Consider the following 14,104-nt stretch of genomic DNA (forward strand, 5'->3'; position numbering starts at 1 on the left):
ACCTGAGCTTAAGACTGTCCCCCTGACAGGCATTTAGCAGATTTCTACATTTTCTCTTTCATAAACAGTGCCATATTTCTATTCTCATACTCACATCCTGGCAGCATCTATTGTGAAACAGCTACAAGTGGGTCCTGCCTAGTCAGAGGGCAGAGACATCTTATATGTAAATGGCCGGCGCAGTGCTGGGCTAACCCGCCTTCAGAGTCTAAAGGAACCAGGAGGTACATCTTACTGACCAGGCTGTGTGCCCCATAGAGCCTAACAAAGCAGATTGCCCTGGGCATGGTCCATGCTCAACAAAATGAACACAGTAGGTGGGAACAGAGTTTAATTTCTATTCGCAGTGCCATTTATTTATTTATTTGTTAACAGTAGTAATTTAACCAGTTCCGGTGTGTGCTAGGCCCTGGGGATACCTACAGCAGGAAGCAGCAGCTCGCAGAGCATACATTCTGCAAGCAATGCAGGCATGGCCCTCTCTGAAGAGGGCAGGGGAGTCACAAGGAATGGTTATTCCAAGGGGAAATGGGTAAGAAATGATGAATATGGGCTCAGTTATTTTGTCTCTACTGCAGTTTTCCCCCAAGTACGTGTCACAGAATGAGACGGTCTTGGTTTGTGTCCTTTGAGAAATGCTGCACATTCTAGAGTCACCCTTGACATCTACAGAGCACACTGGTAGAATGCTAGAGGCTCTTATCTACCTGGGATCCCCCATTTTGGGAGATACAGAAACTTTCTGCAGCAACTCCTGTCAATACCCTCCCTTCTCTGGAAGACATTTTGGAACCCAATGCTCCATGGTGTGTGGTATGCCAACCCCTTGTTCATGGCCCTGCTCTAAGGTATAGGGAGAAGGCTGAGGGATATGAGAGAGATCTACATTTTGAGCTGGAAACCAAGTAGAGACTGCACGCACTGCAACCTAAATGAGGCGCTTTTTGGTATGAAAACATTCCATTATGTAGTTCAACTTGACAACTATTCAAGAAGTCCAGCTGTGCCAGACATCCCAAGAAAGATACAATCTGGGACCTTCTAGAAGTGCCTATCATGACACACTTGCTGCAGTCCTGGCCAAAGAGATCTTGCTTTGAAAGGAGCAGGATGAGGGTGTGGAGATCTCTTTTTGCCCAAGAAGAGTGGTCACTTGTAGCTCTCCTCTGATACACTTATAGAGCAGTGAGACCCAAAGTGGCAGACACCATTATTGCTGAGAATCCAAAATGGGACCAGCCCTTGGTTCCTATGACTTGGTATCAGCATTCTGCTTCAACTTGGGTCCCCAAGTTCCTTCTGTGGCCATGCCCAAAGTAGAGCCTACTGTCCTGGGCATCTGTGGGTCCTTTCTTGCTCAGGCTGATATGGATGCATGGGGTCTTGCCATGGGCCTACCCTTCATCCAGTCTTTACCCTCCTAAAACCAAGGCTCACAGGGGCGGAGCTAAACTTTTGCCTTCAGCCCTACACTCAACTGATTTGCTGATTTACTCATCAAGATTTGCTGATTCCATCTTCCAAATCCAGCCACTGTTTTTTCTTCCCCACTGCTGCCCCCTCTGTCCAGGACACCCAACGTGAGTAACAGTAACATTTTCCCTTGGGCATTTCCTAGCCCATCCCAGTTGCCCCCCAGTAGGGTCTCTACTCTGCAGCAGAGGGACCTTTCTGAATCACAGCTCTGACCTGCACTACTGTCCTCGAATAACTGTGCCTCCCCGCTGCTTATGGCAAACTCTACACTCCAACCCTCCAACCTCAGTCTAACGGGGCTGACCTTCTACTAGTTCCCTGACGGCCTGCAGCCTTGCTGCTGAGGCACACACTACCTCCCCCACACCTGTTAGCCTTTACCTCTTCTAACTCTGGCTGACTAAGGTGTTAGCGGCCTCCACACTGATCCCCTACCCTCCCAACCGCCAGGGCCTGACTCTGCCCCTCTTATGACATCACAGTGTCATTGTTTACTCAAGGTGCCTCCTCACTAGAGGGTGGCCCAGGTGTCAGACTTCTTTCCTGCCCAGTTCCCAGAATCCAGCCAAGGGCCTGGCACAGGGTAAATGGCCAAGAAATGTTTGTTCATTAACCCAAAAAGATCAGCTTTTGCCCTCGGGGTTAGCATCAAACACTTGGGCCTCTGTTACTCTAAGCATAGACTATAGCTTGTTCCTGGCCACCAGATCTCCTGTTCCCTTTGACTCTTACATTGGGAAAGGTCTGTTCTCCACCAGATCTTCTTGGAACTCAATTCTGCTGATCTGAGGCTTTCGGGATTTGGGTTATTAACCGCAGGCCCATCTGCAGGGGCGGCTTTGCTGATGGGCCCTCCTCTCGGTGGTTAGTTCTACTGCCGCCATGCTGTCTCTGGGCAACCCCGACCCCAGGCACTCCTAGTGGCTCTGCCCCACTGGGGATCTTCATGAGGACCCAGGCCTCCGTGTGAGCACATCTCTGATACCAAAGCTCTTAGAAAACAAGACCATGCACCTGCAGTGTTCCTTCCTTCCACTCTGGAGGAATGTGAGCTCCTTTTAGAACTCTGACCAAAGGCAAACTCTCACCAAATGACTACCCCTGGGCAAATCCACAGAATAGATGGCACCAGATGCCGATTTTTACAGTTTCCTCCCATTATACTCAGGGACCTCATTCTCAGAGACTGGTGGGGCCCATGGAAGACCTTGAAAACCTGTGGAGAAAGTGGGCCGGCAACCCACAGGGACCTGTCCTGGGAAAGTGAGCGGACACCAGTGGGCCTTCCCCAGCTGGTATGAAGACCGGAAGCTTGGCCTTCCTGGGGAACTGGTGGCAGAGTCCGAATTCCCAAACTCAGTTGGTAGCCTTAGCCTTGGTTGGGGCAATGAGACCAAAACAAAGGCTTGAGAGGCACATCTGCCTCAAGCTTGAGCCTGGGGAATATCATTGCCAGGAATAAAGGGGGCCAGGTACAAGCCCCGAGTCTGTCACCACTGCCGCAGGGCCTACTCTGTGGTCGGGGAGGGACAGGGGCTGTGAGTGTGGATGGAGACCAACAAGCCAGACCCAGAGACCCCCCAGCCAGCCAGACATGCACCAGTCTCTCCTGGCCAGGCCTGGGGTAGTCCAAACAGACACCACCCACTGGGTCCCTTTAGGCCCCGCCCGCTGGAGGCCGGAGAGTGGCTTTTAAACCCTCTCTCCTCACTTTTTCCTTTCCTCCTCCCCCTGTTCTTCACTGAGTACTGACCACCCAGGCACCGGGCTCTTGATCACTCTGGTCAGCTGTTGTTCCCTGAAGCATGAGTCACTGCTCCGACAGGGAAGACTCTTGCCAGGCAAGGGGGCTGGCAAGGCCGATCTCACCAGCGCCCTGTTTTCCTACAGAAACCTTTCATTCCATAGGAAATGAGGTCACACACCAGAGCACATGGGTAACCGGTGAGAAAATGCTGGTGCCAAGAAGGGGGCGGGTGTCAGAAGTGTCGAAAGAAACGACCCCAACACCCGCAAAACCACCAGACCAATAGCCTGCTGCTCTGGGAAAGGGCAGAGAGGAAGGGGTGCACCTAGCTTAAAAAATGCTTTCTTTAGGGCATACGCAACATAAATGATTGTACCAAACCAAACTTGTGGAGCATTTAGCTAATTTACTTTCATGATTCGGAGCTCCTGATCCGCTGCCTGAAGGAGATCCGCACACAAAACGGCCCAACGCGCGGGGGCGGGGGCGCCTGGGCAGCCACGCAGGCTCACTCTCGGGTAGTGGGAGAGGAGGGGGGTGGGGGTGCGGGTGGGTGGCGCAGCTCGGCCCGCTCCGCCCGCTCCACCCGGCTCCTCGCTCCAGGGCTTGGCTGCAGCCCGGCCTGACCTTCCAGGTTTCGCTGGCAAGAGATCAAAGTGCCGAAACCACAAACACAGCTCACAACTCCGAGGCCCCCGCGGCCTCCCCCCAGGGTCCCTCCTCCCCTTCCACCCTCGAGCTACAACCACCCCCCTCCAGCCCTGCTTGTCCACGCCTTCCCTCAGGGTCCCTCCCTCTCCGCTTCCCCACGCCCCACTCCAGTCCCCTCCCCACCCAGTGGGGGCCGGCCTTAGGGGGGCGGGCTCCCATCCGGCCTTCGCTGACCCTACCCGGCCCGGCCGCGCCCCTCCCCACCGGGAGAAGGTATTTCTTGCCATAATTAAAGTCATTAAGCCTCCAAAGCCTCCCGTCTGCTGCAGGTTCTGAGCTCCAGAAGGAAGATGATGCATTTTAAGTCCTAGTTAAGAGTATGCTGATCTATTTAGGAGGCATGTAGCAGCGAGAAATCAGCGGTTAAGTTAGTGGTTAAGGCTGCCTAAGTTTAAATAGTGTTATTTATTCTCAAAATATGTAGCAGCCCCACTTAATTTCTCCTAATTAAAGGAACCGACAGAAGAGGCTGGAGTCCGTGGCCGTGTCACGGCGCCATTGCACAGGTTGGTACCCTTTTCACAATCAGAAAATGCTGGGTTCAAACGGAAATGCATTTCCCCAGATCTTAATCTTAAACATAGACATTTAGGCCAGTTCCAAGAAACACAATGATCTTATTTGTTTTAACACCTGACAAGGAGCACCAAAAACCCGGGAAGCCTGTCCACACCCTCCTTCCCCTGGCCACACTGGGTGAAGGGATGTTATGGAAAAACGTCCACCGTTGGGTCATTTCATGAGATGTCTCTGGCTGGCACAGAAACTTTTGGAAGAACTTGTAAGCTGCTATCTTGGGTTGAGTTTCCAGAAGTCCCATTTCAGGGCCAAAGTCAGCAACCAGAAATTTTAAAAGGGACCTCCCCCTTCTCTGCACAGGACAGGTTAACACTTGTTTTATAATCAAAACAAATTGTTAATTGGGTGGCGTTCTTGGGCTGCACCAGAAACAACAGTGCCTACCAAGTCTGAAGACCCTACAGTCTCCCTTCCGCCATGAGGTGGAGGACAGGCTCTCAGGATGAGGGCTGAGCTCCTGGCCACTGTAGCTGTCCAGCCACTGAGACTCGGTTCCCACCCATGGCCCACTGAGGAGGCATCAGGGGAGACTGAAAAAATACCCATATGCCTCAGCCCCGCCCCTAGAGATGATGACTTCATCTCTGTGGAATGGAACTCTGGCAGCAATATTTTTCTAAAAGTTTCCCAGTTAGTCTTAAAATCCAGGTAGGGCTGAGAACCACGGAGCCCAAGCTGCAAGAAGCCTCTGGGATGACCATCAAATGCACATTCTGGGGCCCCTCTCCTGGTTTGGGTGGACTGGCGAAGGTCCAGAAGCTTTCTCAATGGCTCAGGGGCGATGCTTATGATGGGGCAAAGGAAAAGTGTCTGAGAATTCCTGTGTTAGGTGGTAAAATGAAAAACTGCGATTATTCTGATTATATGGTTTTCTTATTTATATTAGGAGGAAGAGAATCTGGATGAAAGTTTCTTGCATGTCTGAGGCAGGCTTGCTCCTAACATTTGTGGGACTTGGGACAAGAGCCTATGAACCATGATATAAATTATATGCTACCCTTCTATCTTTATGTATGCCTCCATAAAGACCTGAAGGGTCACGTTCAACTGCGATTTCTCTAACTCCTGAGAGTTCCTCATCTGAATGTGTCATTGTGGAGAACGCTGACTCTTGACCCACCCTGCCTTTTGAGGGGGCTTGTACACATTGTGAGTAAACGCCCCAGCCTTATGGCCAAGGTCCATCTCCCCTCCTTGGGAAGAGGGGTGTGCTCCCAGGGCAGTCTGCCCCCAGGAGTATGGTCTTGGAGAAGAGGTCTGGAAGCCAGCATTGGCTCATGCAGGGGGAATTCAGGATCCCGAGAATGGCTCAAAAGGGGGCTTCCCCTTGGACTCCTCACCCAGGGCCCAGCAGCTTCAGAAGCAGGGCCTTTCTTGCCTGGTCTCAGGACAGCACAGGCCCAAAGCATCATACTCCAATGTGGCAAAGGAAGCAAAGTTCCTATTATGCACCAGGCAAGGGCAGTAGGTGCTTTCAAGTGGCCCGCTGAGTCTGCCCAGCAACTGCACAACCAAGGGACTATTGGCTCCCATTTTATAGCTGGAGGCTCAGAGGTTACCTCCCAAAGTCACAAAGTCAAGAGCTGACATGTGACCTCATCCTCTCTTGGTAATCCCAGGCTACAGAAATACTCTGGTTATGCTAGGGGTTTCCTTCATCAAGTGTGAGAGAGATGTGGTACGCCCGTATCAGCAGGAATGCTGAAACTCCCAGGACTGCATTACCAGCTTATGTGTTGCACTTCCCAGTCCCACAAGGAATTCCAGATAGCTCTTATCCCAACCCACGTGGACTCCCTCATTTTTGAAACTCCCTTTACAAAATGTCATGTGGCTCCTACAGTCAACAGAAAGAGGGGTAGCAGGGTGCACAACCCTACCCTCGTACGGGGTTTCTTGTTTGAAAGCTCACATTTGTTTTTGTCAGAGGCTCAAGTTCATTCAAGGGAGTTCTGTCTACTGCCATTCTAGCCAATGCCAAGTTCACCAACAATACAACTTTCCCTGCGTACACTTCCTAAGGATCTACCAAGGTGGTTTCAAATGCCCCCCCCCCCCCCCACCGTGGGCCCTGTTGTATCATGTCCTTGAATCAGTGACTTTGTATTAGCATTTCAGAATGATAGTTTCATTTTCTCTTAAATTTACAGCAGAATCATTTACAATAGCAAGAGAACCAAATTTCTCCCTTTCTCTAGAGAAGGGCAGAGTCCCAAGCAGCCCCCCCCCACTATTCTTCTTCTTTTTTTTAAAGATTTTATTTATTCATTTGACAGACAGAGATCACAAGTATGCAGAGAGGCAGGCAGAGAGAGAGGAGGAAGCAGGCTCCCTGCCCAGCAGAGAGCCCCATGCGGGGCTTGATCCCAGGACCCTGGGATCATGACCTGAGCCGAAAGCAGAGGCTTTAACCCACTGAGCCACCCAGGTGCCCCCCACACACTATTCTTTTTTTTTTTTTTTAAGATTTTATTTATTTGTCAGCGAGCAAGCGAGAGCGAGCATAGGCAGACAGAGTGGAAGGCAGAGTCAGAGGAGCAAGGAGCCCGACGTGGGACTCGATCCCAGGACGCTGGGATCATGACCTGAGCCGAAGGCAGCTGCTTAACCGACTGAGCCACCCAGGCGTCCCCCCCCCCCACACTATTCTTATCTGGGTGCAGTCTGATGACACCCCCAGCCAAGGGGGCCTTGAGGAAGAACACAGCCTGAAGGGGACCTGCCAACCAGTTATTTTTAGCACTGCTCGGGGGCAGGGGAGGCACTGTCACTTCATGCAACCCGGGCTGAAATCCTGGCTCACCTTACCAGCTCTGTGACTGTGAGCAGACTTAAGAGCCTTTCCATGCTTCCATCTGTTCAATGGGGACAATACTAGTAGGACATATTCTTCTTCTTCTTTCTTTTTAACATGGTAATCTTTTTTCTTTTTTTAAGATTTTATTTATTTATTTGACAGACAGAGATCACAAGCAGGCAGAGAGGCAGATTCCCCGCTGAGCAGAGAGCCCGATTCAGGGCTCGATCCCAGGACCCTGGGATCATGACCAGAGCCAAAGGCAGAGGCTTTAACCCACTGAGCCACCCAGGCACCCCTAGTAGGACATATTCTTACAGTTGTTGCAAGATGTTGAGAGTCTAGATGAGAACATGCCTGGCACGTGGTAGTTGCTCAGGCCTCATCTCCCTCCTTGGACAGGACACATCTGCTGTGTGTGTGTCTCCTTTGGGCACCTGGCCCTTCCCTTGACTGCTTACAAACAGGATTCTTCTGTTTCCTGGGTGCCCTGCCCGAGCTTCCCACAGGCCCAGTTCCCACACAGAGCAGCAGGCACGCAAGAGTCATGGTGACCCTGCCTTCTGAAGGGTTCTGGAAGCTGATGTGACTCTGCTATATATCACACACACACGAACATCAGAGTTCAGGGCCAGAAATGATGCCACGGCACAAAACAGCAGAAGGCAGTCAGTAGCTGTCAGCCTGGCCTGGAACGTCCTGGGGAGCTTTTAAAAATTACAGGGGCAGACCCCTGCCTAGAGAGGGAGGGGCACTGGGCTGGAGGTGGACCTGGCCACTAGAGGTTTGAAAGCTCTCTGCGTTGATCACAGAGACCCAGACCCTAGAGGTCAGAGGAGAGAGGGGAGCAGGGAGAGGGAGTGGGCTTCTTAACTCCAACTCATGATTTCCTGTTCCTCCCCTCCCAGAACTGCCAGATTCCTTTTCTCGGTTATACTATTTGGTTTCTAGAAACCCACTTTGGCTATTTTAACTCAGATTTAAGCAAAGTCCTCACTAAGAAGAATGCACTTAAAGGCAACACGCAGTTGAGCTTCCTGTGATTTCTGGCTATGAGAATGACACTGCTCTCCCTCAGAGCAGAAGCCTGGGTCCTTCACAGTCAAAGGTCTCAGGGGCTGTGACTATGGCAAGCATCCTTGATCGCTGGCCCCTACACTGGCACCTGGAACCCAGAGGCAGCAAATGCTGTGGGACACAGATGTTGGGGAGGGGGCTGTGGGGGGCAAGCTTTTGGGGTTCACCATAGAGGTCATCCTCCTAGCTCCCTGGGTCCAGGGCTTTGGGGACTACTCTACATGGGTCCTGGGGCCTCAGACAGGGGCCTCTACCCACCGGCAGGACAAGGCAACAAAACACAAGTTCCAGAAATGTCTTCTGCGATAATAGGATGATAGAAGTTCTGAAAGACGTGATTCCCAAGGATGCCATTTTCAACTTAAAGTCCCATTTTTCTTGACAGAACACACGCTTTCTTGAAGTAAGCCCGGAAACACACTCTGAACAGAGTTAACCGAGTCACAGAACTTCGATGCCAAGTGCCAAGTAATGTCCCCTTCTCTGCCAAGGAGTCCTGACAGCTTCTGCCATCAGGAACAATTCTAGTGATGGGGCCTGCGGGTGTAGTGGTGAAGGGACACCAGATGTAGCAGCTGAGGTCATGGGTTAGGCTGTAAAACACAAGTTAAACCCAGAAAGGCCTTGTTTTAACGTCTAAATAAAAGAACAAGTCCTATAATCCCATTTCTATAGGCCAACAAGCTGAAAGCCACATTAAAACTCTCATTTCTCCCAAATGTTTTCTAGTCCTGGCGCTCAGCAGTCATCACGATGGTGGTGACGATGGAAGGGGAAGGAGGAAGGGTGACTAAGCGCCAGGCCAAGAAAGGACAAGAGGTGAAGGGAAAAGATGCAGGCATCCCCACCAGGGGCTGCAGCTAAGCCCCTCCTGTTCGTGGTTTGCAGTCCTATCCGTCCCTCTGTGTGTGTGTGTGTGTGTGTGTGTGTGTGTGCGCGTGTGTTGGGGGATGCATCCTTGCCACGCAGATTGGCACTCAATTGACTTAGAGAAACGGAGCTAGACCATTTCTAGCAAGGGAAACAAATGAATCAGGAGCTCAGCTGTGTGGGGCTGCCTTGAAGGGTGCTCGAATCAAGTCTGGGATAGACGAGCTTGGGTGGGGGTGTGTATGTTGCGGATTGCTGCCGCCAGGAAGGGCTTCATGGAGACTGAGCTGCCCAAAGGAGGGAGAAGGCAAGGCCAGCTGGGAGCTGGGCACAGGAGGGGCTGGCTGAGCCAGCAGACACACTGAGCGCCAGGAAGGGAAGAGGTTCACAAAAGGCGATGCCTGATTCCACGGAGACCATGCATTACAAAGGCCATTGTATAAACACTATACAAACACTGACTACATTCATTAACTAGTCTTTCTCTCAGTGGCAGTCAGCAAGGCCACAGGTTAGTTTCTGGGACACAACACAGCATCCACACACAGCCCCTATGGTTTACTGATATTTTTGGATCACCGACCAAAAATTTCATCTTCTCTGACCCTTGCAAATAAGGTTCATTCGGGTGGCTACATACTTCCAGAAAAAACACCTCAGGTGAGTGTCTTTCCTAGGGTTTATGAACGTAACATGTATTTGCTGCACACCTACCACGACAGTACAATCGTGGGCTGAAAGACCGATCCTAAAAGATCTAGTCCTCTCAAGGAGCGGGGGACCTGCACGCACGGCAAGAAATACTCCTTGAATAAAGGAAAACAGAGGGAGGAGGAGGGAAAAAGGTGCCTGCTGACAGAATCCTCGGGTCTCCCCTTTATGTCAGACCGCACTCATCACGCCCTGCGGGCGCGCTGCCTCCGAGCTCGGTCAGCACATCCCAGCACATTTACTCCATATGGACACTCACATCCAACTACAAATGTATGGGCGATTATTGTTTCAAGAAGGTAGATTAATTTTAAAGTATAAGTCTGATAACCTTTAACAGGGCAGAAAATTGGAAAACCCAGTTAATGACTTTAAAAGTCCTTAGGATGAAAGAGACCGAAGGGATCAGGAGTCACAGAAGGTGGGGCTGGGCTGGATCACTTCCTTTGGTCAGTAACAGGTCTGTGACTGTGTCATTAAGAAAAGGACTTCTTGCAAAGGAACAGCTTAATCCCAGGAAAAGGAAAGAGTAAAAAGGTTACATTAAGGGAATCAGGGATAATCTCTATCAATTACCCAGAGCCTTTCCTGTTGGGGAAGTCTCAAAAGAAGAACAGGAAAAGAGCTGGGTCACGATCCAGGTGCTTAGGCTTTGTTTTATGATCCAGGAGTCTGGCAGTCTGGTTTGTGGGTAAGTGGAGATTGCTGGAACAGCAAGTGCTGGGTAAACCGCCCCCCCCACCACACCCCCAAACAAGCAGAGAGTTGCAGAATATGCCAGTGTTGGCTTGACAGGCACCCAGCTATGGCAGGCACGGGGGGGGACTGGCTGGCACCGTTCTGAGGCTTACCAAGTCCAAGTGCGTACCCTCCAGGTGCCTGGGACATCTGAAAGGGCCAGCGAACCAAATCCAGAGACAGACGGAGCCTGTTTCTTGGCCCCAGAGGCCGATGAGGCCCACCCAAAGAGTGCCTGCGGTCCTCCTGTAGAGGGACAGAGGGGGCCTATTAGGCAACAGTGACCTTGACTACGGTCCAGCTGAATCGATTAAGTGCCTCTCAGTCCTGGAATGGGATTAAAGAGCACCTAGTCCCACATCCTAGACTTGCAAAGGATACAGTGACTTCCCGAGGTCAGAGCATGCTGGCAGCGAGGGCGTTCAGTTCTGCATCCTGCAACCTGCATCCTGGCAACCCTGGCTCGTACTTTTTGAGTCCTTTAGGTTTTGTCATGTCCAAGTTTTTCTTTGGGGGCAAAAATCAAAACTGAGGGGAATCCAATGTTAGTTTTCCAAAAATAACGGAAAGATCTATTAACTAGCACCCATTACTAAGAACATAAATATTTTGCATATTATTTTAAGCAGTTGTTACTAGAACATTCCTGGACTGGGAGATCTGACGCCTGGCGCTTAAGGAGAGAATTGTTGAACAACTGACCCGTGAAAGGAAGGAGGCGGACCGTAATGGACTGCTAGCAGACAGGTGTACGTTAGTTCAGAAAGGAGGTGGAGTCTTGAAGTGTAAATTGAGATACTTGCACATGTACTGAGTTCACTATTAAAGTGAGTCTTTTGGCCACCTGGGTGGCTCAGTAGGTTAAGCAACAGCCTTAGGCTCAGGTCATGATTCTGGGGTCCGGGGATCCAGTTCCACATCAGGCTCCCCCTGCTCTGTGGGGAGCCTGCTTCTCCCTCTCCTTCTGCCTGCTACTCCCCATCTTGTGCTCTCTCTGTGTCAAATAAATAAATAAAATCTTAAAAAATAATAAATAAAGTGAGTCTTTTGCCTAATAACAGAAGGCCCCCAGCATTACTGCATATGCCGGGATTAGGACATTTGCATAACTCAAACTTCTGAACCACAGAGTTGCACAAAGAGCCCAACCCCCCACTATCAGGTGGGACCCAGCCATCACATCCACAGCCCCCCATTCTCCTGATGGCATGGAGACAGGCTACCTTATGGTCTGATGATAGGCAGGGCCCAAGTAAGACAGAAATATCGGGCTTCCTGAGCCCCCAACCCCACTTGGGGTTCCGGCTTGGAGAGAAAGTGTAGCCAGGATCAGGGCCTGACAGTCAAGAGGACATTAGGGTGGGGGTGGCGGTGTCACAGTAACAGCTAACAGATGAAGTTACAGATTAACTCATCACTAGCATTGGATGGTTAATGTACAATTTGGTAGGTAACTTCAATAGTCCTGGCCCAAGTTCAGAGTTAAAAAAGAAAAAAGAAAAAAGCAGCATTCCCTTTTCTTATTTAAAATTTTAAAAATGATACAAAGGAATAAACCACATACCCAACCAACACAGATAAATCTCAAGGCGATTATGCTGAGTGAAAGAAGTGAGGTTAAAGAGTACATGTCTGTGTAATTTCATTCATATAAAATTCAAACTAATCTATAGTAGGCGAAAGCAAATAACGGTCATCTGGGGATTGGTAAGGAAGAGAGGGGAGGGATGGAAGGGGCCTTGAAGGGCCATGAAGGAGCTTTCTGGAATGATATGAGGTTCACGGATTATGGTCATGGTTTCATGAGGGGTGTGGGTGTGTGTGAAGTCTTACCACACTGTACACTTCAAATATGTCCTGCTTATTCTGTGTCTACTATACTCAAGATAGAACTTAAATGGGGGTGGGTGGGGTGAAGAATCCACAAATATTCTTTTCCTGTTATTTCTCTAATTTCTTAAAAGGAAATTTTGACACAAAGAACGCTTTATCATGTTATGCTGGTACTTTTAGTTAAGACAGGTAAATTCTAAAGCCAGTCTAAAAAAATTATCCAGGGGGTGCTTGGGTGGCTCAGTCAGTTAAGCATCTGTCTTTGGCTCAGGTCATGATGTCAGGGTCCTGGTTTTGAGCCCTGTGTCTGGCTCCCTGCTCAGCAGGGTGTCTGCTTCTCCTTCTCTCTCCACCCCTTTCCTTGCTTGTGTGCTCTCTCAAATAAAATCTTAAAAAGTTATCCAGATTGAGCCAGATAATATCTCCTTCTGATGCTCTAAAACGGTCTTTGATATCCTAAAACAAATGCACTCTCAGTGAATCTGGGTGAATGGCGAACGGAGGCCAGTAGCACAGTGCCCGTGTGGACTCTGGGAAGCAGGCAGATCCCAGGTCGGTAGGCATGAAAGATTATGTCCTCAACACAAAGATGATGGGGACTATGGAGGGGCCGGTGTGTATGTGTCTGTGTGTGTATGCATATGCACGTGCATGTGGCTGTCTCTGCACTTGCTACTACTACTGCAGTCAGGAGAGTCAGTGGCCTGATGGTTTTTTGTTTTTTGGGGGGGTTTTGTTTTGTTTTGTTTTGTTTTAATTCCTGGTTCCCTTACTAAATTGAGGCCCTTAGGCAAACCTCTTCATTTCTGGTCCTCCATCTCCTCATCTGTAGAACTGAGACAGTGACAGGGCTTTGTTAGGTTGGTGCTTGGCATAGTTTGGGCACAAGGCAGGCACCAATTAATGGCAGCTGTGATTACTATTCATTGATCCAGACCTAGATGAATGATGGCACCAAGAGGTGTTGACTGTTCCAAGTCAGACAAAGCTGCTCTGAGATTGGGAACTCACATCTGAGTTTTGAACTGGGCATATCGATGTCTTTAGTAAATGCTTTAGCTTGAATGAATATGAATTGTCATGAATATGAGTGTCATTGTCATCCCCTGTACTTGGGCTCTCATTTGGGGCAGAACTGAAACAACCTTCTCTACAATCAGATAGGTCATCAGAACTTAAAGTGCTCCACTGTGATCTTCAATCCTTCTGGGCTCGATGGATGGAGAGTTACACCATTGACCCCAAGTATCAAAGAGCTCCTCCCACCAAGCATTACAAGAAACTCACCCCTGTCCCGGTAGACTGAAAAAAAAAAAAAAATGGCCACAATACTTTTCCTATTCGAGAGCTTATTTCAATGGCCCTTGAATCAGGGTTTGGTGATGTGATCTGCTCTTGCCATGGGTTCATTAGCAAACACTCCACGCAGAGGCTTGGTAAGTGCTTTGCACGGGGCTGGCCCTCTTTTGCTGCTGGAAACTCTGAGACTACCATGTGAAGAAGCCCGGGCTAGCCTCCTGGGTGCAGAGAGACTACATGTCAAGAGGGCACAGCTGTTCCAACTG

The 14,104-nt window shown here is 50.0% G+C and overlaps 1 protein-coding gene and 1 long non-coding RNA gene across 2 annotated transcripts in view; one reads left to right on the top strand and one right to left on the bottom strand.

Annotated features, from left to right (window-relative positions):
* Nucleotides 1-14,104, bottom strand: part of ZNRF3 (zinc and ring finger 3) — a 158,180-nt gene that overhangs the window by 15,231 nt on the left and 128,845 nt on the right. The gene's annotated exons all lie outside the window — the stretch shown is intronic.
* LOC131811824 (uncharacterized) lies at nt 3,939-5,566 on the top strand. Its single transcript, XR_009346126.1, has 2 exons — nt 3,939-4,440; nt 5,400-5,566. It is a non-coding gene; the product is annotated as an uncharacterized LOC131811824 (long non-coding RNA).

The sequence above is a fragment of the Mustela lutreola genome, chromosome 11 (genome assembly GCF_030435805.1).
Source record: "Mustela lutreola isolate mMusLut2 chromosome 11, mMusLut2.pri, whole genome shotgun sequence".
In the NCBI taxonomy this organism is placed as follows: domain Eukaryota; kingdom Metazoa; phylum Chordata; class Mammalia; order Carnivora; family Mustelidae; genus Mustela; species Mustela lutreola.